The following is a 26472-nucleotide window of genomic DNA, read 5'->3' as shown; positions in this document are numbered from 1 at the left end:
AACAGCTGAATATATTAGAGGGAGGTCACTGTATTCGTCACCCTGTTTCACAATAAAATGTCTATCTGTGAGGTATGATTTTAACAAGAAGAAATTATATTTTACATAAAACACAATATATTTTTGTTATTTTAATGATCAAATTAAACCGTACAAATCACCATGCACAATTCGTATTTTATTCAACTTTCATCCCACATTCATGAACTGGATCATTGACTTTTCACCTTTTACTGACCGAACTCTGATAATGATCAGTACCACTAGTTTACTATACAATACCCAAAAAAAATTATCATATCCACTTTAAATTTGGACTAAAAAAATAACGAAATAAGAAAGGCAGGAAATGATATGCTTCTTCATTGAAATTAGCTGAAAAAACAATTAATATGATAGGGAATTAATTTTAAAGGTTTGGTTTTGAAATTCTGACTTACTACTTTATTTAATAGACTCACATTTTCTATAAATATGACAAGATACCACTGCGTAGTCTCTCAATTATTATATAGGTACTCGTAAGGAAACTAGATCTTAAATAACTTCAAGAAACGTATTGTTGTTTTGGTACAATAATCAAACACTCCCAGAAAGATAGCTTTCAAAGAATCCCTTAACATTTATGAGCAATTCAACTAAAATTTAAGAGACACATTAAGTAAAGAGAACACTGACCTTAAAGATATAAAATAAATATTAGAGTATATGGTATACCTTATCTATCAGTTCTTTTTGTGGTCGCAAACTTATTTTTAATTCGAATTTCCAAATTATCTCTTGATATATTTAAAGAATCTGCTTCAGTTGGCAGCTTTTAACTCCTCATTTACGACAATGAACTTTAGTAGGATTCACATAGAATGACTTAAAATATTAGTGAATATTGTGGCAATTAATATACCCCTAACATATATCAACGCAAATCCTTTCAAAAAAAATTGTTTTCCAATATTTTTTAAAATAAAAAGGAATTCCGTGTGTTAATAAAATATTGCTTTTTGAAAGGAAAAAATATAGTTGAAGCAAAAACTTGGCTTGATGCCGAGTTTCGGGACACTACCCTAGCAAAATCAACAATTAAGGATTGATATGCTATGTTCAGACATGGTGAAATAATGAGCACCGAAGACGGCGAATGCAGTGGACGCCCAAAAGAGGTTGTTACCGACGAAATCATTTAAAAAATCCGCAAAAAGATTTTGAATGATCGTAAATTGAAATATAATGAAATAGCAGACACTCTAAAGATATCAATTGAACGTGTACGTCATATCATTCACGAATATTTCGGTATAAGAAAGCTTTGTGCAAAGTGGCTTCCGCGCCAGGTCACTTTTGACTAAAAACAACGACGAGTTGATGATTCGAAGCAGTGTTTGAAGATGATCAAGAGTAATAAAAACGAGTTTTTGCATCAATATGTGACAATGGATGAAATATGGCTTCATCATTTCACTCCGAAGTCCAATCGACAATCATCCGAGTGGACTGCACACGATGAACCCGCTCCAAAGCGTGGGAAAACGCAACAGTCGGCTGGCAAGGTTATGGCGTCTGTATTTTGGGATGCGCATGGAATAATTTTCATTGACTACCTTGAAAAAGGAAGAATCACCAACACATATTACATAGTAGTAATGGGCCGTCTGAAGGACGAAATCGCCGACGACCGCATTTGAAGAAAAATAAATTGCTGCTTCACCAAGACTATGCACCGTGTCACAAGTCAGTGAAAACAATGGCAAAAATCCATTAATTGGGCTTCGAATTGCCTCCTAATCCACCGTAATTTCCAGATCTGGCCCCCAGCGACTATTTCCTGTTCTCAGATCTCAAAAGAATGCTCGCTGGGAAGAAATTTTCGTCGAATGAAGAGGTGATCGCCGAAACTGAGGCCTATTTTGAAGCAAAGGACAAATCGTACTACAAAAATGGTATCGAAAAGTTGGAGAGTCGCTATAATCAGTGTATCACCCTTCACCAAAGGGAATGTATCACCAAAGGGAATTATGTTGAATAAAAAAAACTAATTTTGCAAAAAAATGTATTTTTTTCTTTTCAACTGACCTGTTATATATAAAATGTGAATATATTCCCTTTACAACCAGTACTGTCGTTTAATTATGAGTCTGATCTGTTGAGGTTTTTGTCTGAACATAATGATTCTTTCATAATGATGTTGCTTAAGAAATTAAAAATATTAAGTATCTAGTATCTACTTAGTTTATTTTCCAGTATCTAGTCCATTTAGGGAATAGTTGACTGGCACTTTTTATATTTTCCTTCTTCTCTAGGCGCAGCGTATGTTTAGCCTGTTATCAAAAAATGTTCCAAATATTGTTTTTTCTTCGTGTTTTACTAAGCATGAACTCAGTTTTCAATTTAATATGATTTTATCTGTATGTTAAATCAACCTGGAAGTTTCCGGGTCGATATATTGAATAAATTATCACTTATCTTGGTATATTAGCACAAATATCAATAACTAACCAGACCAAGATTGCTCACTAAAACCATATCATCGATGACATTACGCAAAGCCAAAGATACCAAACCGGAAAAAAAGTAAAACAGAACGAGATGACAGGAAAAAAACGAACGAAAAGGAGGTCTCCAGTTTCGTTACTGATTACGAGACCAATAACCCGAGTTGCCGCGGAAGAAAAAAAAAACGAATTTCTAATCTCCGATGGTTTGTCAAGTTAGGAACGACCAGAAGAACCGTCGAGAGACAGAGAACGAAAGTCGCACAATGCGTGAGTGAGCGTGAAACCGAGAGAGACGGAAAGATGGAGAAGGCTATAAAAACGAGTTTACAAACAAGATATAGGCTTTTAATGGGCCGAGGACCGAAACAAACCATTATTAAGAGAGATTTTTACGGATTTTTCGGAGCTAAACTGGTTTTCGTTACGATGGAAACTTATCAACGACCTCAGTTCATCAAGGAGTTCCGAAAAAAACGACGGGCGATATTGTTTTCTTGTTCAGTTTTGACTCAACTTTAAATATTCGTGCAACATTATTACGAAAAAGTGGATTCCGTACTTTAAAAGATGTCAGTGGACTTTGTACGTATATATACGTAAAATTCCGTGAACGGATTATACACGTAGAATTAGAACTACCCAGACCATTGACTAAGCAGAAAACACGTCAATTTATTGTTATTTCTTCTGCTGACATTCTAACACAACAAATTCGATATAATATTGGGTAAGAGATATTATTAGAAGACTCTCCACAAAAAATAAGAAATGATGGTCAATTTTGATGTCGATTTTTGATAACTCAGTTTTATCAAAATACAAAATAATTTTGAAACATCACAAACAATCTCCCTTGATTACTCAAGTTTACGAATTGCAGTGGTGGTAGCACTGTTTTCTTATAACGGCTGTCAGCTAATGGCCTTTCAACATCATTTGGAACTTGGTTTTGTGCGGTGATTATGCTTCGGATATATGAAAATGCAGAGATAACGTTGCAAAATCGATTGAAAATGGATGTGGGTATTATATACTAGATAAACATGGAAAAATAATGACAAGTCCACTCAAAGATGCGTATTTGCAATGTTTTACTCATTTGGTAACGTCGACAAGCCATGGATACCGAAATTATTTTGTAACGCCTCCAAAACAAAGATGCCAATGATCACTTGGTGAAGATGTGTATATTTCATTGTCTGTGTCAACGTTACGGAAAGAAAAAAAAATCATGTAGATGATTGTTACTTTTGCTCAATGGAAATCATAGGTATAAAGGCAAAAACAGTACAGTATTGACGGACCATTGGCAATTTATCCAGGTACAAGAGCAAAAAATTCCTTAATAGCTTCGTCTTTATCACTGGAAAACAATGAAAGCGATTTCGTTATGGAAAAAAAACCATTTAATTTCGCACAAGATTGGAGCTCGAATGTCTCTGAAAACACATTTTCTGCATTCACATCTTCAACTTCGTCATCATTCACTCAGTTCAACCTCCGTTCGTTTCTAATTTATACTTTCTAATTCAATAAATGGCCGTTAATGGTAAAAAATAATAAAATAACGAATTTACTGAATATTTCGAAAACTAGAACCAATTTTAACTTTACAAACAGCCGTTGAGGTTCAAAACTGTATATACTTGTTTTACTTTTTGCTTATGTCCCTTTTTAGCTCCTTTTTTAAAACTTTTTTTTATTAGTCGGATATATTTACCATAACCATATTCTCAATCAGTCTCTAACAGCACTCGATATTTACAGCAACACTGTATTCTGTATTCATTTAGTCAAGAAACTCACAGAAAATAGTGATTCATTGACTCCTAATTTAACATCTTCGATGAACAGAAAATGTTTTATTTACATTTCTGTAAAACCACATAGTAATAGAAGGCATCAGTGCAATATAGCAAAAATTCCCTTCAAAAAAAAACAACAGTTATGATTATATGATTGTATTTAAAAAAGAATCTAATAAAATGAATGAACTAAATCATACAATAACATTTCATATAATACTTTGTTGTTAAATGTCAAACATTACCAACAATTACTACAAGAAAACACCGGTGCAAACCGTCAATCAAAAACGACGTACAAAAGAAGAAAACATTTTTGAATTGGTTGGAATGGCATGTACAACAATTTTACAATATAAATACGTCACGTCTAACCTTTTCATGTTCCCAACTTGATATATTTATAAATATCAACGAGTGATGTAAAATAATATGATAATAATTATGTTAGTAATCCTCCCGCGCTTTGAGTCTGATTTTGGAGTGAAGTTTCGTCATTTACAGCGTTTTACCTCATTAGAAGAGTCAAACATATTCATTTATAATGATAATATGGGATAAAGGGTCTAAGAAAATTATGTGGATTTAAATTACAACTGTGGTTACTTTTATTTTGCCAATATGCTAAAAATATAACAGGTGGGGCAAAAATCCCATTACCATTTTCAATCATTATATTGTGTAGACGTCCAAATTTTATTATGGGTAAATATACGCCACAAAAATGAGCAGAAATAGTGATAATATTTATTGAAAATAATCGTTCCATTATAGCGACTCAGCAGAAATTGCGTCAAAAATATCTTAGTCGTCCACTGCCCCACAAGCCCACAATTTATCGTTTACACGCGAATTTTTGGCAGTACAGTACGACAGCAGACATGCCTCGTTCTGGAAGACAACGGACGTCTCGTAACGCCGAAAATGTGGCTCTGGTGCACCATAGTGTTGCAGAGTCTCCAGAAACATTAATTCGGAGACCCAATTACACATTTCTGCACGCAGTTTAAGCAACTAAATTACGTACAAAATTCAATTAGTCCAAAAATTGCTACCAAGAGATCCTGATCAACGAGTTGGCTTTCTGGTGATACTGAAGATTTTTCGTCCAAATTGATAATGAGCGATGAAGCACATTTTCTACTGAGTGGCCACGTCAATAAATAAAACAGTCGGTTTTGAGGAACACAGAATCCTGTGTCTAATGTCTAATAATGTCTAAACTCCGTAGTAGATTTTTACCCCGGTACATTACATCTTTTACTACACTGACGCATTGTCATCAATTTTTATATTATTACTCCATAATCACTACATAGTATAAAACAAAGTCGCCTTTTCTGTCCCTATATCTCTATGTGCGCTTAAATCTTTAAAACTACACAACGGATTTTGATGCGGTTTTTTTCAATAGATAGAGTGATTCAAGAGGAAGGTTTATATGTATAATACATGCATAATATACTAAGGCAACATTGCTAATTTTAGAGGTTTCTAACGTGATGTCGTAAATTAACCTATTTTTTTAGTCTTATTTAGCAATTAGCAAAAACGCTGCCTAACCCTACGAGTTAGATCAAATTAATGTACTACAGTATTGTACACCATAAAAAGGTCTACAAAAAAGTCCGCGATGGTATATGTTTATCTTTTAGGGATAACCCACATTAACCATTTTTATTGTTTACTTTTTACGTGAGAAAATGGTTTATTTACGAAGCTATTTTAAGCAATACGGCATTAATCCTTATCGAATTAAGTACCTTAAATACAGTGTGCAATTAATATAGATCAATATGGTTCCTTACAGCATGTAAATTAAACAAATATTTTCGGAGATATTACAAATTTAAAATTTGCGTTTAGAAATGTGTAATGTAATAAAAATTGTATGAATTTAGATATTCCAAAGATAGCAGGAAATCTTCATAGTAAGTATAGGGGAAGAGGAATTGTTTTACTCCAAATTTAATGCGTGCAGGCCAAGGGCAGTAATGAATGAACCAAAAATACTGGATCGATTTTAATCATGTTTTCATTGAGTGACATAGGCATATATATTTTATGCCCGTGCAAAGTCGGAGCGGGCCGCTATGTTTTTATATACAACGTTCATATTTTTTCTGTAGTGTATTTAATTTAGTATCAGCATTGCACCCGTGCGAAGCCGGGGCGGGTCGCTAGTAATTAATGTAAAACAGAAAATATACACAACGTAAAACGAAGATTTCTTGATCTAAACAAAAACCAAACCCTTCAAACAACAAACTTAATGGGACGCCCATAGAAAATGCTGACTTCACACAATTTGATCGACCAATCAGGTTCCATGTTAGTGGCGGCACCAGGAATTTAAAATAGCCAATCACAATTTGCGATCGCAGCGCTACCGTTGATTGAACTAAACAAAACATTTCCCCAATGTCGCCTATACCGTGAAATTTCTATTTTTTCTATGGGTCTGACATAGGCAACATTCAAACATTTTGGTGCAGTGCCGGCCTGTTTGATTTTATCCTCAATAAATTTAATTTGGTAATTGTAGTAGAAAATGTCAAACATTTGTCTCGAATAACCTGAAATAATCGCTAATTAAAACTAAGAATCATGAAACGATATTATGAGCTAAATCAATTACGGAAAACGTTAAAAGTTAATAAAAAAAGATTAATTACTGTCTTTTTCTCTTATTAAAGTGGACAAAACATGACCTCAAATCTTTTGTTTTCAATTCGTAACAGAACCGTCACGAGAAATGTCAAAGGTCTAACATAGGCAACATTCAAACATACCAGTACAATACCGGCCTACTTGATTTTATCCTTAACAAATTTAATTCGGTAATTGTCGTAGAAAATGTCAAACGTTCGTCGCGGATAACCTCAAACGATCGCTAATTAACGTCGAGAGAATCCATTGCATTATGTAAAGTCTCCGGTTCCAAGGAATTATTGGAATATTGAGTAATAAACGAGTCGGAATCTTCGGTAAACAACGTAGAGGTTAGGTATCGAATACGATTAACACGAAAACACCGAAACGGCAATTTGTCGATTCCAAGGTTGTCTTCGATTGTCAAAAGCGAGAACCAGTCGCGGGACATGGCTGCGAATATTCGGGAGGTCAGTTGATGAGGCAACGGTTATAAAAATAACGAAAAAATAACCGACAAAAGTCGTTGAGCTCGATCGAGACAAGAATCCACAACAATACCGTCGGTTTCGGTTTTTAATCGACCGGTCACCTGTTGCTGGTTATTTCATGATGTAAATATGATTTAATCGATGATGTACGAATACCGTGTGGGTTATGTGATGATGTCGTGTTTTTAAAATTGCATCCGTGAATATGTTTGAAGGATTACTGACATGTGAAGGATGTTCAACATGTCCAACCAATATACCTGATGAGTAATTTTGAACGTATTTCTGCAAAAAAAAACTGAATTTATAGGAAAAATTGACATTTGAAATAATACAATTTTATACCAAATAGTTCAATGAGCTATATTTCACCTGGCTAAGTAAGGGTAACTGATACATAACCGGTAAATTGAAAAGTCCCCTGTCTTAAAAACACATAGATTGCGCTACTAGAATTAAATCCATATGTCTTTTAGTTAGTCCTAACCCTCAAAAGATGCGTGTATAAAATTGACAGCTGTTGGATCATTGGTTTGTGAATGATTGCATTTTGAGTAAAGCAACTTTTGTTATTGTGAAAAAATAGATAAAAAAGGAATTTTGCGTGTTGCAAAACTGCCCTAGGAAAATCAACCATCAAAGATTGGTATGCTAAGTCTGGATATGATGAAATGAGCACCGAAGACGGTGAACGCAGTGGACGCCCAAAAGAGGTTGTTACCGACGAAAACATTTAAAAAATCCACAAAATGATGTTGAATAATCGTAAATTGAAAGTGAATGAAATAGCAGACAATCTAAAGATATCAACTGAACGTGTACATCATATCGTATCATATCATTCACGAATATTTGGGCATGAGAAAGCTATGTGCAAAGTGGGTGCCGCGTCAGCTCACTTTTGACCAAAAACAACGACGAGCTGATGATTCGGAGCAGTGTTTGAAGATGATCAAGCGCAATAAACCCGAGTTTTTGCGTCGATATGTGACAATGGTTGAAACATGGCTCCATCATTTCACTCCGAAGTCCAATTGTCAGTCATCCGAGTGGACTGCACATGATAAACCTGCTCCAAAGCGTGGAGAAACGCAACAGTCGGCTGGCAAGATAATGGCGTCTGTATTTTGGGATGCGCATGGAATAATTTTCATTGACTACCTTGAAAAAGGAAGGACCATCAACGGCGACTATAGCGTTATTGGACCGTTTCAAGGACGAAATCGCCGAAAAACGGCCGTCTTTGAAGAAAAAGAAAGTACTGCTTCACCAAGACAATGCAACGTACCAAAAATCCATGAATTGGGCTTCGAATCCACCGTATTCTGCTATTACATGTTCCCAGATCTCAAAAGAATGCTCGCTGGGAAGAAATTTTCGTCAAATGAAGAGGTGATAGCCGAAACTGAGGCCTATTTTGAAGCAAAGGACAAATCGTACTACAAAAATGGTATCGAGTTCTCAATTGACCTGTTATATGATTGAACAATGTGATATTATCAAGTTTTTATAGCCGGGTATGTGTATCCTATAGTAAACAGAAATTTCAAACATTTCAGACGATGTATGGACCCAAATATTGTCCCTGAAGCCAAGTAAAGGAAAAAAAACTAAGCAGAGATCTAGTTTAAGAATTTACAGGAGAATGTAATATGGTGAAGTATATCTAAACACGGATTTTGTATAGTATAATTCTATGAAGTTTTGCCATTGTTCTTAAAATCTCATTATTAAAATAAGCTTCAAATTTACAATTTGTGCATTTTATTTACCCAAATATTACTAGGTATCTTTCACAGAGCTACTAAAATTTTAAGAAAACCAAACATCGATGATCAAACGTATATAGTTTTGGCCTTTTTGTATTGTAATTTCTATCAACTATGTAAAATTAACATTTTGAACGTCCTATCAAGTACATTTGCATCTGTATCTTAAAATTACCATCATACAATTTTTCAGTAAGTTATTCATCAATACAATTTTGATATTTCCTAGCAAACATCGGCCATTTGATTTCAATAACACAATTCTCATAATTATAAACAGATGATTGTGCTATCATTTTCTAGTCTTTAGGCTCATTACTTGCGCTTATTAATTTTCTTGTCAAGTGATATACCGTTTTTTGTGATTCTTTGTTACAGTCACCATACCTATTATTTGGAAAATCAAGTTCAAACTACATTTTCAAGTAGTTCATTTTTTCTGGTCTTAGAGCTGATATTTTAGAAAAGATTGGTGGATTTGAATTGGTTGATGGATATTTTATGGTTAATTATTAAACTTGAACTATTATTAACTCCCTAGCTACTTAATATTTTGTGTATGTATCAATTGCGAATGTAGATGAGTTGTTTCATTTTAAATTAGGTGCTCTACTAGTATATGTGACAGTGTTTAAGTGTAAAAATTATTTATCGAGAAAAATTGGTACAATATATATTAATCAAGATATTTTAAATCATTTTCTAACCATTTCTGCCAACTATTTAGAAACATGACGAAGCCATGGTGCATTGATCTAAACACTTTGTAGTCAGAAAGCCCTATGTTCAGTTAAGTGTGACAACATTTCCCATTAAAGCTGCAACAATGAGTTCTTCACAATTCTTACAACCGAGTGTTGTTATGGGAAAGAACAAATTAGGGCCTAATACTGACTGTTGCTAGTTTTTTTAGAGCAATACATCGCTAAATTTGTTCAAATAACTTTGGTAGGTACCTGGAATAACGGTTTTATTTGGTTTTAGTAGATCGTAATGCACTACTTCTTGCTAATCCCACCATATGCGAGGCAAGGCTTTATGGTCATCATCGATGTCGATATAGATTGCAAATAGACAGTTACAATACGTTACCGAAAACTTTATTTTTTTGTCTGGCAGGAAACCCATACCTCATCGTACATAAAGATCTGAAAATAGTTAATTCAATAACTGCCAAGCTTTTTTAGAAAGTTTGAATGGACTAAAACTCAATAACTCAGCAATTGTAAATGGAAAACGGATACTTTATGCAGAGAAATGTCAAAACCATCAAATTTAACTGTTAGTTTAGGTTGTTTAATAGAAAACAAGTAAAATATTGGTCTTTTATTCACACACTTTGCTTTTCAAGCATCTTGGCTTGCTCATAGGGAATTAAAACATTACTATAAAATCGAAAAACCATTAAAAACAAACGAACATCAAAACTTTCTTTTTTTTAACACAATCAGCGATTCGAACTCCTTTTTACGTCGTAGCGTCGAACTTACGTGCCGGAATTGAGAATTTTTATGTAAAAATATTTAGATCGACGTCAGATAACCCGAGCGCATCACAAGACCGTGATAAAAATTGAAACGCGGCCGGGATACTCGGCCATCTTCGATCCGCGCTCGGCCAGTCTGCAAACGTCGAAATGTACAGTTAAGCCATAAATCTCTCGCGTTTATCTACCGGACCCATCGTCCATTCCGAAAAGCTAAATTAGGAATGGTGCTAACAGCAGGAGAGAGAGAGAGAGAGAGAATAATAATACTGCGACCGCTGGGTTTCCCTAATCCAGCAGGCGACCATCAACACGGCGGATCACAAAACAAAACAAAACAAACACCGGAAAGTGACGGCCGTGTCAGAAGACACGTTGAGAAAGAATTTCCTGTTGATGTTATCGCGTCGACATTGCAAGGTGGCAGTATCGACCTCAGCTCGATGGGTTTTCAGTTCGATGCTAGACGAATAATGAGAAATAATCATCAACCAGTCTACTGGGTGAAGAAATCGATGATAGCACACTTGATTTGTATCTTTTCAATGGTCGCAGCAATGAACTTGAATCGTTCATGATCGTCCTCGAATTTCCTCGGAGTTCATTGCACACACACAGAAAAGGAATTACAAAACTCATCAACTTGATCAATGCAACAATTCGACTAAAGCATGTCCCGGACATTCAGAAAATTGTCCGAATTTATCATGATCCAAAACCTGAAGAATCACCAAATTAAATAGACCTATTTGACTGCTGCCAGTAAAATCAAAAGTATTTGAAAAAATCTCGTTGAGAAGTATCAAACCGATTATAGAGAAAAAAAAGCATTCAGCAATTGACAAGGCAAGTAATGGAAAAAGCCTATGAAGTTAAAAAGGTATGTTCAGCTATATTCTTAGATGTAGCACAAGCCTTCGATAAGGTAATGGTATTTTCATAAGCCGCAAAAAATGTTACCAAAACAATACACTGAACTATTAAAACATTACAGTTCGGCCAGAATATTTAGAATCAAGCAAAAGAAAGCCTACTCGACAATAAAATAAGCTAAAGCAGGTGTAATAAGTCTAATAAGCTAAAGTAATGGAAAATGCCTATGAAGTTAAAAAGGTATGTTCAGCTATATTCTTAGATGTAGCACAAGCCTTCGATAAGGTATGGCATGACGGTAAATGTAACAGCAAATGTTACAACAGGTAAAGTAAAATCGAGGACTTAATTCAAAGAGACAGCTTAAAGATGGAACATTACAATAATTAACAATACAATAAAGCAATCATGATAAATCACATATTAAATTGTCTCAAAAAACAAAGAAGCCGTTTGTTTCTTTTTTTTTCTAACATACTTGTTGAAGAATTAATCTCTCTCTATGCGTTAGATCCAGAAAAATTCCATTTAACAAATTTGTTCGTTAATAACAAATTAAATCTCTATTCACTGCAAATATAATTAAATAAAATACAATCCCACCGTAAGTGTATCCCGATGTTTTCACACCTGACTTGTTCATTGTCATCAACCATGACCAATGAGATTTTTAAACGCAATGCCATATAATAATAAAACAATCACACTAATTTTCATATGTTCGTTGTTTGATTTACAAAAGTTTAGATATTTTCAGGAATTAAAACACATTTTTAATTGAATATTTTAATGAATTTTCAAACCAAATATCCGTAACTCCAAAAAATGGCTATCCGAGGCTGCCAAAACTGAACTGACGAAAAAAGTTATTGCAGTGAAGCTACCATGGGATTACCATAAGACAAGAGCATTTTACGGCTAACGATGAAGAACTGCTTTTTTGTTTAATTGTATTATTTAACAAAGATTGGGTCAAAATCAAAGTAATTCTTTTAGGGTAAATGATATGGCTCGGTGAATGGAGGTAAAACGAATTGAAACAGTGCTGCTTACATTATGTGACCGTTATTTATTAGCAATATAAAAAAAATGTAGAAAATACAAAATAGATAAAACGGATGGCAGCGGTGTTACCTGGAGAGACGAGGCTTGGGCAGTCGATGGTGGCAAGTCTAAACCAAACCATGGTCGGAATCATTGGAAATACCCTTCAGTAACATCCCAGATAAACGTCTCGTGGTTCAACATCTGGGATTATATTTTTGGGTATTTTGTAGACCGTTATTCGACATGCCTCAAGGTCGCTACATTCTTAATGATTTTTCTTCTTGATAATAAGCCTCGTTAAATTGTTGTTAATTCAGTGAGTCTCTTTGATTAAATTTAATTAGCAATGGTAATTGATGAAATTTGAATAATATATTACTGTTTACCCTTGACATTCTATACATACATTCATGAACACTTACTAATAATTACCAATTCACACATAATCTTTTCTACTTCATGAGATTTCTATTTGAAAAACTTTAATTGCCAATAAAAATAATTCAAAATTCATTGATAATTGTCACATAATAAAATTATGTTACATTACATGATTTCACCTTTGTTAATTACAATTTCTTTGTATCTTTAAGCGCTAATTTATACTTGAAATTGTAAAAATGATACATTATCTAGAGTTATTGTTTAACCAATATATATAGCATCAAAAACAAAACAGATAATGATAACCATCAGACAATAACGACATGTGATAGGCTTATAATCATCTTCACTTTGCAAAATCCTTTTTTTTCTGTAGATGTTCCTTATATATAGCAAGATTTATGATGTTTAGTGACCAATACTCGGTTGTTATTATCAAAAAAGTTTCTATTCTTACGATCTTACTAGAGACAAGTATAGCAAAACCGAAAGGGAACTTATTCTATATATTGTAAGGTAGGAATCAAGGTAGGTGATCTTCTGCAGCCAAGGAATCCGAAGACTCTAAAATCTGAACCAGTTTAGTGTGTCATTTGAGGTTCAATGGGAAGTCGGTTAAATAAAGATTGAAAAGAGCTGGGGCTAGATGAAAATACCGCTGAACTCCGGTTTTTGGTCCTTTGTTGATGTATAAAACAGAACTCGATTAATACGACCAAACTGAATGGTATGCCTGCTTGATACAGAGAGAAAAGTTTGGACTTTTTTTTAAATTTTAAATCAAACTACTCGTTTGATATAATGTAGATCCTTGAAATCACACAGAAGAGCGTGAAAAATCTTTAACAAGTCAATTGAAGAAAAGTTTCCGACCTGACACAAAGATGGCGCTACTGGAATTAAATCCACATATTTTTAGTTAGCCCTAACCCTCAAAAGATGCGTGTGTATAAATTTGACAGCTGTCGGATCGTTAGTTTGTGAATTATAGCATTTTGAGTGAAGCAACTTTTGTTATCGTGAAAAAAATGGATAAAAAGGAATTTCACAAAAAAAGGAGAAAATACAGTCGAAGCAAAAACTTGGCTTGATGCTGAGTTTGGTATGCTAAGTTTAGACGTGGTGAAATCAGCACCGAAGACGTTGAACGCAGTGGACGCCCAAAAGGTTGTTACCAACGAAAACATTTAAAAAACACACAAAATGATTTTGAATGACTGTAAATTGAAATTGAATGAAATAGTAGACACTATAAATATATCAACTAAACGTGTACATCATATCATTCACGAATATTTGGGTATGAGAAAGCTCTGTGCGAGCTCACTTTTGACCAAAAACAACGACCAGTTGATGATTCGGAGCAATGTTTGAAGATGATCAAGCGTAATAAACACGACTTTTTGCGTTGATATGTGGCAATGGATGAAACATGGCTCCATCATTTCACTCCGAAGTCCAATCGACAGTCATCCGAGTGGACTGCATATGATGAACCCGCTCCAAAGCGTGGGAAAACGCAACAGTCGGCTGGCAAGGTTATGACGTCTGTATTTTGGGCTGCGAATGGAATAATTTTCATTGACTACCTTGAAAAAGGAACGACTATCAAGAGGGAGTATTACATAGCGTCATTGGACCGTTTGAAGGACGAAATCGCCGAAAAACGGCCGTATTTGAAGAAAAACAATGCACCGTGTTACAAGTCGGTTAAAACGATGGCAAAAATCCATGAATTGGGCTTCGAATTGCTTCCTCATCCACCGTATTCTCCAGATCTGACCCCCAGCGACTATTTCCTGTTCTCAGATCTCAAAAGAATGCTCGCTGAGAAGAAATTCTCGTCGAATGAAAAGCACAAATCGTACTACAAAAATGGTATCGAAAAGTTGGTAGCTATAATCAGTGCATCACCCTTGAAGGTTATTATATTGAATAAAGAAAACTAATTTTGCCAAAAAAATGTGTTTTACTATGATAGGCCGGGGACTTTTCAATTGACCTGTTATTTCGACATTTTTCCTAGAGAGGTGGACAAACTGATTTTTATGCTTTTCCTTAACATATAACATATATTATACGTGATCTGTTATAATACCTCTTAGTAATACCGAGGATGAATCACATTTAATTCGTATAATCAAAATACTAATTCTATAGTTCGTTTATTGGTTGAACACGGTTTGAATACAACTTAAGTGATAACCTTGACAAGGCTTGGCTCCATCAGAATCGTGTCAAACGTAATCTTCACATTTTCGCGTCCGTCGATCCGGTACATCGGCACCCAGCTTGACTAAGCACCGGGATATCTCCAAATCCGTTTAACATTTCATTATGGGATGATTCCGGAAACTAAAAACACCCAGAACCCCATCTCGATAACCTTGATATTTGATATTCAATTCTTAATCACTTATCGTTGGTCTTCACTTTTACTCGGCGTAAAAAATACTTGACGAAAGCAAAAGTTGGTGGTACCACAGTCCTGGTGATATTTAAAAGGATTTTTTGGGTCAATGACAAATAAAAAGGCCTTAAATGAACGTAATATACTTGTAAACTCGTTAAAGTTTTGAAGTAATTACGGAATAATGATAATTAAAAGCGACATTTTGCTTGATTTATGAGAATTTGGGTAAAACAGACTATGAAGTGATTCGAGAAACGTTTTTAAAGAATATAATTAATTAAAGATGAGGTCATAAAAAGAAATGAGTGTTTTACTATTTAGCAACTCTAACACTAAAAACTCGATGAATATGAACATATTTTTGTTGTTCATTGAAAATCTGTTAATATTAAAGAAACAAGACCTTCATCCTGAAGTTAGCATTTAATATTGATATATGAGAAAATAAATCGATATTTGTAACTGTGAACAAGTGTCATAAATAATTACAAATGAATTTTTTTTCTGAGAATACATATTAGAAAAGATTATATTACATATGCCGATATTTTATCAATTTCGAGGTGATAAGAACGAAAAAAAAAAGTTGGCATGATCGTGTTTATATGATTGTTCTTATATAGCCAGAAATTACAGTATTTTACAGTTATTCGGGCAGTTTTTTGAATAAATAAACTTATACCAACATCATTTAAACAATTGTGTTTTATAAATTAACAAAAAATAACATATTATTCGACATTGAATTCTATAATAATGCCTATTATTTCTATTAATGCATATTAGCTTAAACCGGACTTAATAAAACATTAATTCTGTTATTTTTATGAATATATATTTCTTTAAAACCAATGTATAAAAAAGGTTCGAATATGGAAAAAAATCACATTTTGCAAATTTCGATATTACTTATTACAATCATAACTTTCGACCTTTATTGCTATCGTTCAAATTCAAAGTCAAGTAGATTGCTTAAGCTAGCTTCAGTAGCTGTACTTCAACATTCACTAACTTTATTTTTATATAATAGCGACGATACGTCAAAAGATAATGAATAAATATAGAAAGCTACTTAATTACAGAACAAAATACTCATAAACTCATTCAAAATCCACCAGGTAACCCATAACTAGAGAAAGACAAACTCGAAAAATAATTTGAATAAAAACGCATTTCATCCAGTGACTCAGACAACGCTTGCTTCGACGGAAAAGAGACAAAAACAACAGACAGTCGATATTAAAACGCGCGACCGAGTGTGATTAAAGGTACATGTACCAAACCAAAGCAACAAGGAGCGAAAAAACCGAAGGTTCAACACGCTTTAAATATAGTAAATTACAAATATCACAAAAAAAGAGTCAAGGATATCAGTTTCTTCGTTTGAAATCAATTAGGCCGAATACTGACGTGAATATGGTCAAAAAATTCACGTTTTAGTATAATAATCGATTCTATTCATCGTCTTGAAGAATATGAACAAGACCGGAGACGTAAAAAACCCGACTACAGCCTCCGCACTGAATTGGCATGAGGTAATGCGATTTTTCCCCATTATCTGTCACAATCGGACCGGTCGTACTTGAAGATTAGAGAAAAAAATCGAAGGCGACGTAATTGAATAAGACAGAAATAGAATTTAGCTCCAATTTAAATAGAATTATCCTGATAAAAATAGCATGCCATATATTTAATGTTTTATCAATTATTAATAGCGTTTTGTAGGTTTGAATTTTTAATATGGTGTAATGCATAGAGTGCTAAACCAAAAAAAAAAAGACAAAAACGCTGAAACACAGTCATCATTCAACTGTTTCAAAACAATTTAAAGTTTAAAAATATTTCGATGAAAATCACTGACACGTAGAATTTGATTCACAATAATTTGACGTAAATAATTTTTATTAACCATAACACTTTATTGAAAAGATTGTTTGTATTTAAAAAATGATTAGAGACATATTAAAACCACTGATATTTTTTTATATATACTTGAAAATATAATAGTAGCAATTTTTAAGATTATTCTTTTAATTTTGGTTTAAATAAAGAAAAACATCTAAAGATACTTCTCTCGTGACCGTAATGTTATCTGTAAATATATATTTTATTAAAATATAATCTACTACTTCGATAACCTCAAATAATTAATAATATATCCTTTAGTAAAATTTTGGAGACCGGTTATTTTTAATTAAAATAATAAAGAACCTCAGAATTAGGGAAAATATGTGTCTTTATATAAAGAACTGATTTAGACAAATAAAAAAACTACCAATTATATGTACTTGAAAAAATACCAATCAGTTACAATCTTTAATATTATTCTTTTAATTTTGTAAAGAAAAACGTACAAAATACTTCTAGGATGTCCATAATATTATTACAATAATACATTTTGTTAAAATGTTATCTATTTCCATAATTTGAAATAATAAATCTGATTTATTAATTTAATTAATATTAAAAACTGAAAAGAAAAGAAAATTAATAATCTGAAAAATAAATTTATTTTGTAAAAAATACTGAAAAACATCTATCCTTATTAAAAAAAAATTAATCATATATTAAAACAACTAACTGATTTAAAAGTAATTGAAGAATTACATACCAGTGGCAATTTTTAATATTATTCTTTTAATATCCCTTCAAACAGAGAAAAACATTAAAAAAATTTTGACATTTTATCAAAATGAAACCCCAAATGATTCACATAATTTCTTTTAATAAAAATATCAGAAACATTAAAAAAAAACTACTAAACTGAAGACTCAATGTTTACGGTATTTTGTCCCATAATATTTACGAAACATACATGTTTCCGTTAATTTTGGTGTTCTAATTTTTTAAACACACGTATAATCAACAATCCCAATCAATCCAACAAGTCGCTGGATACACCGAACTTAATTTTAAACCAGTTTATATTTGTTACACTTAAAAAACCAGTTTCATTCAGCTGTTGATGATGCTCACGCCAATCCCAATCGAAATCCACGGTTTATATAATTAACAACCTCACACAAAAAACGTTACTATATCACCCGAAAAAAGTTCCGTCCAGTGTTACACTAAAAATAAAATAATTATAACGACGAGATATTAAAACAAAAATGTCGACAAACGAATAAGACGACATTCTTCCATCGAAAACCCATCAATCAACATAATAGGATCGCATAATTGATGTATTTGTTTAAATTTTACTTAAACTTTCTCTATTCATTGCCGATGAATGTGGGCAAGCAGGTCAGGAAAATAAATTCGCTAAAATAGCCATTCGAAAAAAAGAACTAATAATAATAACACACAAAACATCAATCGAGATAGCTAGAAACACCCTATTTTTGCGATAAATAAGAGTAAATAAAATGGGAGGTAAAATAATCAAGTCGGCTCCGTAGTATGCAACTGGTTTTTTTGTTCGATTCTGACATTGACAGTTAAAATAAAATATCCGTTCTTTCCGTCGCCGGGTTTAGAGAAAAATAGCCGGACTTACTTGCTCTAAAACTATCTAGTCGACTCTTAATATCCATGCACGAGAACGAAAGAACTAAAATCGCCATTCGAAAAAAAGAAGAACTAATAATAATAACACAAAAAACATCAATCGAGATTGCTAGAAACGTAAATAAAATCGGAACTGAAACAATCAAGTTGGCTCGGTAGTATGCAACTGGTTTTTTTTCGTTTCTGTCATTGGCAGTTAAAATAAAATATCCGTTTTATCCGGGTTTAAATGAAAGCAATGGGACTTACTTGCTCTGAAACTATCTGGTCGAGTCTTAATATCCATGCATGAAAACGACACTAATATCACAGCACATCCTATCCGGACACAAGTCAAAACATTCGCAATGGCACTGGGCTCGGAGGCTTAGTCGGGTGGTTGGCGACGGAGCGAGGCTAGAAGGGGGCGCGAACGCGTATCGACTGACAGATCTGTCACCTCGGTGGCCGCGACACACACTCACACACACGCAGCAGGTGAGACGGCAGGGACGCGCTGTGAGTGTGAGTGAGGTGGCTCTTTTTTCTCTCCTGGTGAGCGTGAAACGAGACGGCCAGACCTCGCGAACGGCTATCCACCAATAAACTGACGCTGTAACCGCGGCCGCGGCTCCTCGTTCTCCAGTTAGGAGTTGTCGCTGGACAGGTAAGCGAAGGCCGCTCCGCGCTTTGCAGGCTAGCACCGCAGATTAAACAGGACAGACGCGCAGTCAAGGCACACTGAGATAACTATAGTCATAAACTAGTATATAAAACCTTTTCTTGCATGCATCTAAAATACGAAATACAAAATACTTTTAAGCCGTGTATTTAAAATACAGAATAAAGCACATATCTATAAGACTATAACTTATGCAACATTGTTTTATATAAAGTACTTCTAACACTATATTAACATTATAGCTATAGTCTGCTCAAAGTTGTTTTGTGCATATACTTTTATATGCAAAATACTTTTCGGGTGCCTATAATATATATTATCTACAATAATACATTGTGTTAAAATGTAATTTATTTCTATAACCTGAAATAATAAATCTGATTCATTTTAATGAAATATTAAAAACCGAAATGAAAACAAAACTGATAATCTGAAGACTAGAGAGAAGAAACAAAATTCAAATCTAAATAAAAATAATTGCACAAAGTGTTATGAAACATAATTTATTTTAACAATATAGTACATGTAAAAACTACAGTTAATTATACAGCCACAATAGTTAGAGCCAATCAGAGAGCATTGTGTCTCTTTTTAACTAGAATAAAATAAGAAGAAAATATTGTCTGATTCTAAAACGAATTTACAATTTGCTTGCAGGCATTAAAATATAAATAATGCAAGCAGAAGTCACCGAATTCTGTCAAAAGTACTTATATATAGTTGAAATAGAACAAGTTGATCAATAAAAACATTCTAAGATGGGAACAAAAATCTGTAAGGGAAGCATCACTACAGATTTGAATTAAAACGTTTGTGTGTCTAGTACTGGAAGCAAGAAAAGTATCATTATACAAGCAAAAATATAACCAAATAAATCTTGTAAAGCCACTATATATTATAAAACCCATACAAATCTACTCAGAAGCAGTCGTTACTCTAGTTCTACCCTGCCTGTCTCTTTCAGCGCACATTATTCCTTTTGTTTATTACTTTATTCTATAAATATCACATCGTTAGATAAAATGTTAGCAGAAATAATTTGCTAAAATGAATCAATTCTAGCTATAGTCTTCATTACTTCAAATGTACGAATAATGTTTTTTGCACATGCTCGTTTTTCTGTAACAGGATTAAATCCACTGAGTAAGTAGTTCGCTTTTAAGTAAGTCGTCACCATTCTATTAATAAAAAAAATATATCGTCTCAAATGTTTTCTAATATTGACATCATGTTGTTTTTATTATCTATATTTCTTCAGATTTATATGATTTTTCCAGTTTCTACTCTCTTTCATTCCAGATGATTATTCTAACTTTTTTATTGTTTGTTCTTATCACTTACAAAAATTTATTTCATTATTCCTTATTCCGATTTTATCGTCATCGTTTATCTTGTTTTATGCTTTCTTGTATTTTTTTATTGCTATTCTCTTAAAATCTTTACAGTTAATATTTTCTTCAACTACTATAAACACTTATATGTTTATATTATCAGGTTTATTATTTTCTTTCGCTTCTTCCTGTCTTTCTACTAAGGAAAAATATTGTGACTTGACAAGGAAACACAACAACGAAGAAAAAAAGAACTAAACGTAATATATATTCATATGTTCTCTAATGAAAGTAAAATACATTACTTGGATATAAAATTGTTAATTACTTGGATTGGGCTTCCAGAACATACAACTACATCTCGTAGATGGTATGGCAAAGAGTCCAATGCAAATATAATAAAACAACTTTTACCTACAAACTGATGGAGCTGTTTAATTAACTGTAATTTAAATCCTTAGATAATATACGTATTAGATGCAGTGACATTATATTTTTTTCATTATTTTATTTATATTAGAATTTTGTTATATGCCAAAGTCAAAATAAACTAAAAGTCAAAGTTAATGCAATAGTACGACGTTTTGACGTCATACATTTTGATAATTTTTGAGTTCATTGTTTTAGTGGATAGACGTGTTCACTGCTTTGTAAATTTAAAAGAGTATTTTAGTGTCATAATTAGTGAAACTGGTGATGCAACCATTAAATATAGTCAAAATTAATACATCTTAAAGAAACTATGTCTGTAGGAATACATCAGATCTTCCAAGAAACCAAATCATCTAAAAAAACGAATTTTCAACATGTTTGATTATCAGACGAGATGCAGGCCTGCAACTTAGTAGGCAACCGCCGCGCCAGAACCGACTTCGACGAGCAGAAGAGTTGGCTCGGCCGGCGGACCGAAATTCAATAGAGCGACGGCGGCCACAACACTGTTCGCCAGTCACCAACCAAGAATGCGTTTAGGAAAACCTTGAACTCGACTCGGCCGTGTGTTCTCTTCGTATGCCGAAGACGGGACCGGGCGAAATTTCATGTGTTTCGCCCGCAAAAATTCCTGACGTCCGCCGCGGCCGTTATGCAACGGCGGCGTCGGCCCGCGGACACCGATGATCAAGTTTGAGGTTAAGGCGGCATTCTTCGACCGTCCATGTTCGGCGATCGGGTATGTTCGGTCGATACGGCCGGCTGCGATTTCCGATTAAATTTCGCCAAAAAAAAATCGATTCCCATAGCCTACTGCGTTCTTCATATCGTTTTTTAAAATTATTTATTATAGCAATCGAATGCAAAAGAATCCAATGTAAATATAATTAAAGAAATCTAACCTACAAACTATAGTAGTAGCTATTTCTGGAGAATCACAACCGTATCCGGTAATCTTCGGTAGTTTCCGCCTGATTATGCTACGTTGCCATTTACAAGCAATCGCGAAGTCGACCAACGTACTCTAACCTACAAACTATTGTGACCGTGGTTTAAAACAAAAGTCTAACTCGGGAGAATCATGACAGTCCCAAAAGGATTTAAATTTGCAAGGTTGCCAGTTTTTCCAAATTATTCGTACATTTGAAGAATATGAAAAGAATAAAATAATTTTTCTTGAATTCGCAAACTGACCTAATATTTTTGTTAAAACTCAAAAATTTTTTTTGGTATATTTTTCATCTACAATATAAAAAATATAATATAAAGAACCTTTTATAAACATGTTTCATTTTAATTGAAAAATCATTTTAAAAAATTTAAAAGAAGAAAGAGGAAATAAAACAATATGTAATCATTTACCAATACCAATACGTAAACACTACAATAACAAACCAAATTAGTAGTTCTTGTAAATCTACATATCTTCAAAAATTACTCAAATTATATCTTGCACAGCACTACTTCCTCACAGAATATATTCAATATGTAAAACAGCATGGAAATCCCTCTGCCAAAACCTTCAATAAAAGCAAGGAATGCAATTAAAATTGAGATGCATTAAGAATGTGTGTAAAATAACACATATACATTCATGGCTCTTTTGTTTTAACATTTCAAATTATCCATCATTTGTTATGATTAACATAAAAGGTTCTTTATTTAAAGTACTGAGAAACAAAGATCATGGCTTATATAACACACAAGCTAATTGGCAATTTGAAAAGATTACAGTTACTTTTGTTTTAACATTTCAAATTATCCTTTAACTAGAACTTTAGTTTATTATTGTAGTGTTTATATATTGATATAGGAGAAAAGAGAAGAGAGCGAGACATCGTCATGATGGTCTTTTATACCCTGGAGCCGCATGGTACCAATTCACCGGCGTTGCCAACCTTTGTACTTGTTGATTTATTCGTGGTGGCCTAAAGGGTCGTGGCGATCGCCACATATTCTTCAAATATAAGTATAATTTTCAATAACTGGCAACATTGCAAACTAAAATCCTTAGCGCATGTGGACAATTCTACAGGACAATGCCAAAATAAACTAAAAGTTAAATTTGAATCCGTCACGTTACGACGTTTTGATGACTCATAAATTTGATGACGTCAGTTCAGTGTTTGATGGGATATATGTCGGATTATTCTATGATATAAAGAAGTAATTAATTATCCTAGTAATTTATTCTATTTATATTATATTCTTTAAATATACGAATAATTTTCAACATCTGACAACGTCGCAAACACAAATCCTTGTGTGCATGTGGGGATTCTTCAGGACTAGACTCTTATACAAACAATTGTGGCTGTATATTAAAGTGTAGTTTAGATTCTTTGATAATATATGTATTAGATATATTATAATGTTAAAGCGAATAATAATTAACAGCATTATTTTTGTTTTAGTATTTCATTTAAATTAGAATTTTTTTATAAGTCGATATAGAAATAAATTGAAACTCAAAATTGATGCCGTAATGTTACGACGTTTTGACCTCATATATTTAGATGATGTCAGATGTGTGAGAAGTAACTAAATTATCCTAGCAATTTATTCTATTTATATTATATTCTTCAACTATACATATAAATTTCAACAACTGGCAACGTTGCAAAGTCAAATCGTTGGACACATGCCAGGATTTTTTGGAACTAGTGTCTTGTACAAACTATTGAGGTTGTATATTTAAGTGCAGTTTAGATCCTTTGATAGTATATGCATTGGATGTACAATAATGTTAAAATAAATTATAATTAAAAGCATTATTTTTGTTTTAGTATTTGATTTAAATTAGAATTTTTATAAGTCAATGTCAAAATAAACTAAAACTCAAAATTAATGCCGTAAAGTTACGACGTTTTGACCCCATAAATTTAGATGATGTGAGTTTACTGTTTGATTGAATATGTCTCATTATTCTATGATATAGAGAAGCAACTAGATTATTCTAGTAATTTATTCTATTTATATTATATTCTTCAACTATACGTATAATTTTCAACAACTTGCAACGTTGCAAAGTCAAATCCTTGGGTATATGCCAGGATTCTCCGTAACTAGTCTCTTGTACTAACTATTGTGGAAGTATATTTAAGTGTTTAGATCATTTAATAATACATGCATTAGATATATTTTAATATTAAAATAAATTATAATTAACGCCATTATTTTTGTTCTATTGTTTTATTTAAATTAAATTTTAAAGTCAATACCAAAGTAAACTAAAACTGTAGGTTGATGCCATAACATTACGAAGTTTTGACTTCATAAATTTAGATGACATGAGTTCACTGTTTGATCGGATGTATGTCGGATTATTCTATGATACATAGAAGAGTGATGTTACGTCCATTAAAGAGTACAGGAAGACAGTAAGCGTCAATTACAAAATCCCAAACGAACAAGCAAAAATAACAATAAAGAGTTCTATTACCCCAAACAGCAATAATGCTAAGTAGCTGGGAATGAATCTTGATGCAAAACATCGCTGGAAAGAATACATAAAAAAGAAGAGAAAGAACTAGAGTTGAAATATAGAAATATGTATTGGTTAAGTGGAACAATTATCAGTATGGACATACGAAATTCAATTATGGGGATGTTCGACGAAAAGTTTTCTAGACAGGGCCGTGAGAAGTATTTTAGGTGCATACAGATACTGCAGGACTGATTACTCATACCGAGACCTTCAGAATCCCACTGCCACTCAGGAGAAACGCAAGGAGACATAAGCAGAGGCTCATGTCAATATCAAAGTAATACAACTCTTGAATAACACCAGAGCAGGACAGGACTCAAAAGAATTAAACCGTTAGCTCTTGCGTAGTGTAGTGTAGCTAGGTGCATTTAATAACAAAACAGCAGTGTTATCACATCAACATTATTACACAATAGACTAAATTACAGTCGATGAGCACTCCTAGATATATATGTTACCTGGATTTAAGTTATTGTAAAGATAACTTGTAGGTTAGTCGCCAACAACTAGTAACAACGTAATAAATAAATTCAAAAGCCGGCTTGGTAGCGCAATGGTAAAGTCCTCCTACTGTTGCGATAACCGCGGGTTCGAATCCTGCTGGGGCATGGTCGTAAATGTATGTTTGTGATTGTTTAAAATTTGTCAATGTCCTACGCAAGGGTGTAAAATCCGACAAGGAAAATTATCCCAGTCACGCCAGTAACCAGGCTGGGTATAAGAGCGGATGTCTTCTGGGATGATTCTCTAAAGTTGGTCCCTCGCCAGTCGTTAGGCTTAATGCTGAGGACCGTCTTTCGGAGCCCACGTTAAACTATAGGTCCGCTCCAAATAAACCCATAGTTGGTAAAAGGAGATTTTATATATTTAAAAAAAAATAAAAATAAAATGAATAAATTCAAAAACGTTACCAAATGATTAGAGTCACTGTCGCTGACACAAAACAACAAGACATTTAAAAAACGAATCGACCTAATAATTATGAAGACGCCACTAACTAAAAGTAAAGATATAGATGACATTCCGCGGCCTACTGAGAAAAACCGAGAGCGCAGATATAATAATGGATAATGGGCTCAATTTTCAGTCATGCATTTTATGCATTATTTAAAAACGCAACTTGACATTTATAAGATCATTTCATAACATTGTTCTCGTGGATTCCTTCGCGGAATGCCGCCGGGGGTAGCCCGACCGGGCGAGGGGATGCAGAAGGGGACGATTGTCAGAAGTTAACGCCAGTCCACGCGTACGAGAGCATCTACCCGCCGGTCATTTTAATGATGATTATGACTTCTCTATTTAGCGTTAACAAGAAGAGACGGTCCCGGTAAAAATGGGCGAATATCTCGTTTATGCCGTTTATAAAAGCCCGGTGGCGTCCGTTTGTCCCACAATAGCCAGGATAGTGTACGATTATTTCTTTTTCACGTGAAGAAAACGCACGACCTCGCGTACGTGTAATACTGATTTTTTTAATTAAATATATCCTTCATGACAAGCGAATATAAAATCGGGCCAATTATTCGTGTATGCTCCCTGCAAAATTAGTCTTAAAATAACTTTTTTTACATTCCTAGAGCAATTAGAATATAGTCTATTCAAAGTTTTTTTAGTAATGCGTCATGGATATTTG

General features: G+C 33.4%; 1 protein-coding gene across 3 annotated transcripts in view; it reads right to left on the bottom strand.

Annotated features, from left to right (window-relative positions):
• The window catches only part of sano (CABIT domain-containing protein serrano), a 105715-nt gene extending 86202 nt beyond the window's left edge, over window positions 1-19513 (bottom strand). The window contains exon 1 of one of the 3 annotated variants that reach the window (XM_076411652.1): window positions 19175-19513. The gene's annotated coding sequence lies outside the window, so the exon portion shown is untranslated. The remainder of the gene's footprint in view (window positions 1-19174) is intronic. The other 2 variants (XM_076411651.1, XM_076411654.1) reach the window with 2 other exon arrangements.
• Window positions 19514-26472: the final 6959 nt, after the last annotated feature.

Source organism: Rhynchophorus ferrugineus, unplaced genomic scaffold (assembly GCF_030347505.1).
Source record: "Rhynchophorus ferrugineus isolate W39M unplaced genomic scaffold, kcgeb_rfMv2 rfM8, whole genome shotgun sequence".
NCBI classification, from domain to species: domain Eukaryota; kingdom Metazoa; phylum Arthropoda; class Insecta; order Coleoptera; family Curculionidae; genus Rhynchophorus; species Rhynchophorus ferrugineus.
The sequence above is the reverse complement of the archived record's forward strand: the minus strand, read 5'-3'. Positions and strand labels throughout refer to the sequence as shown.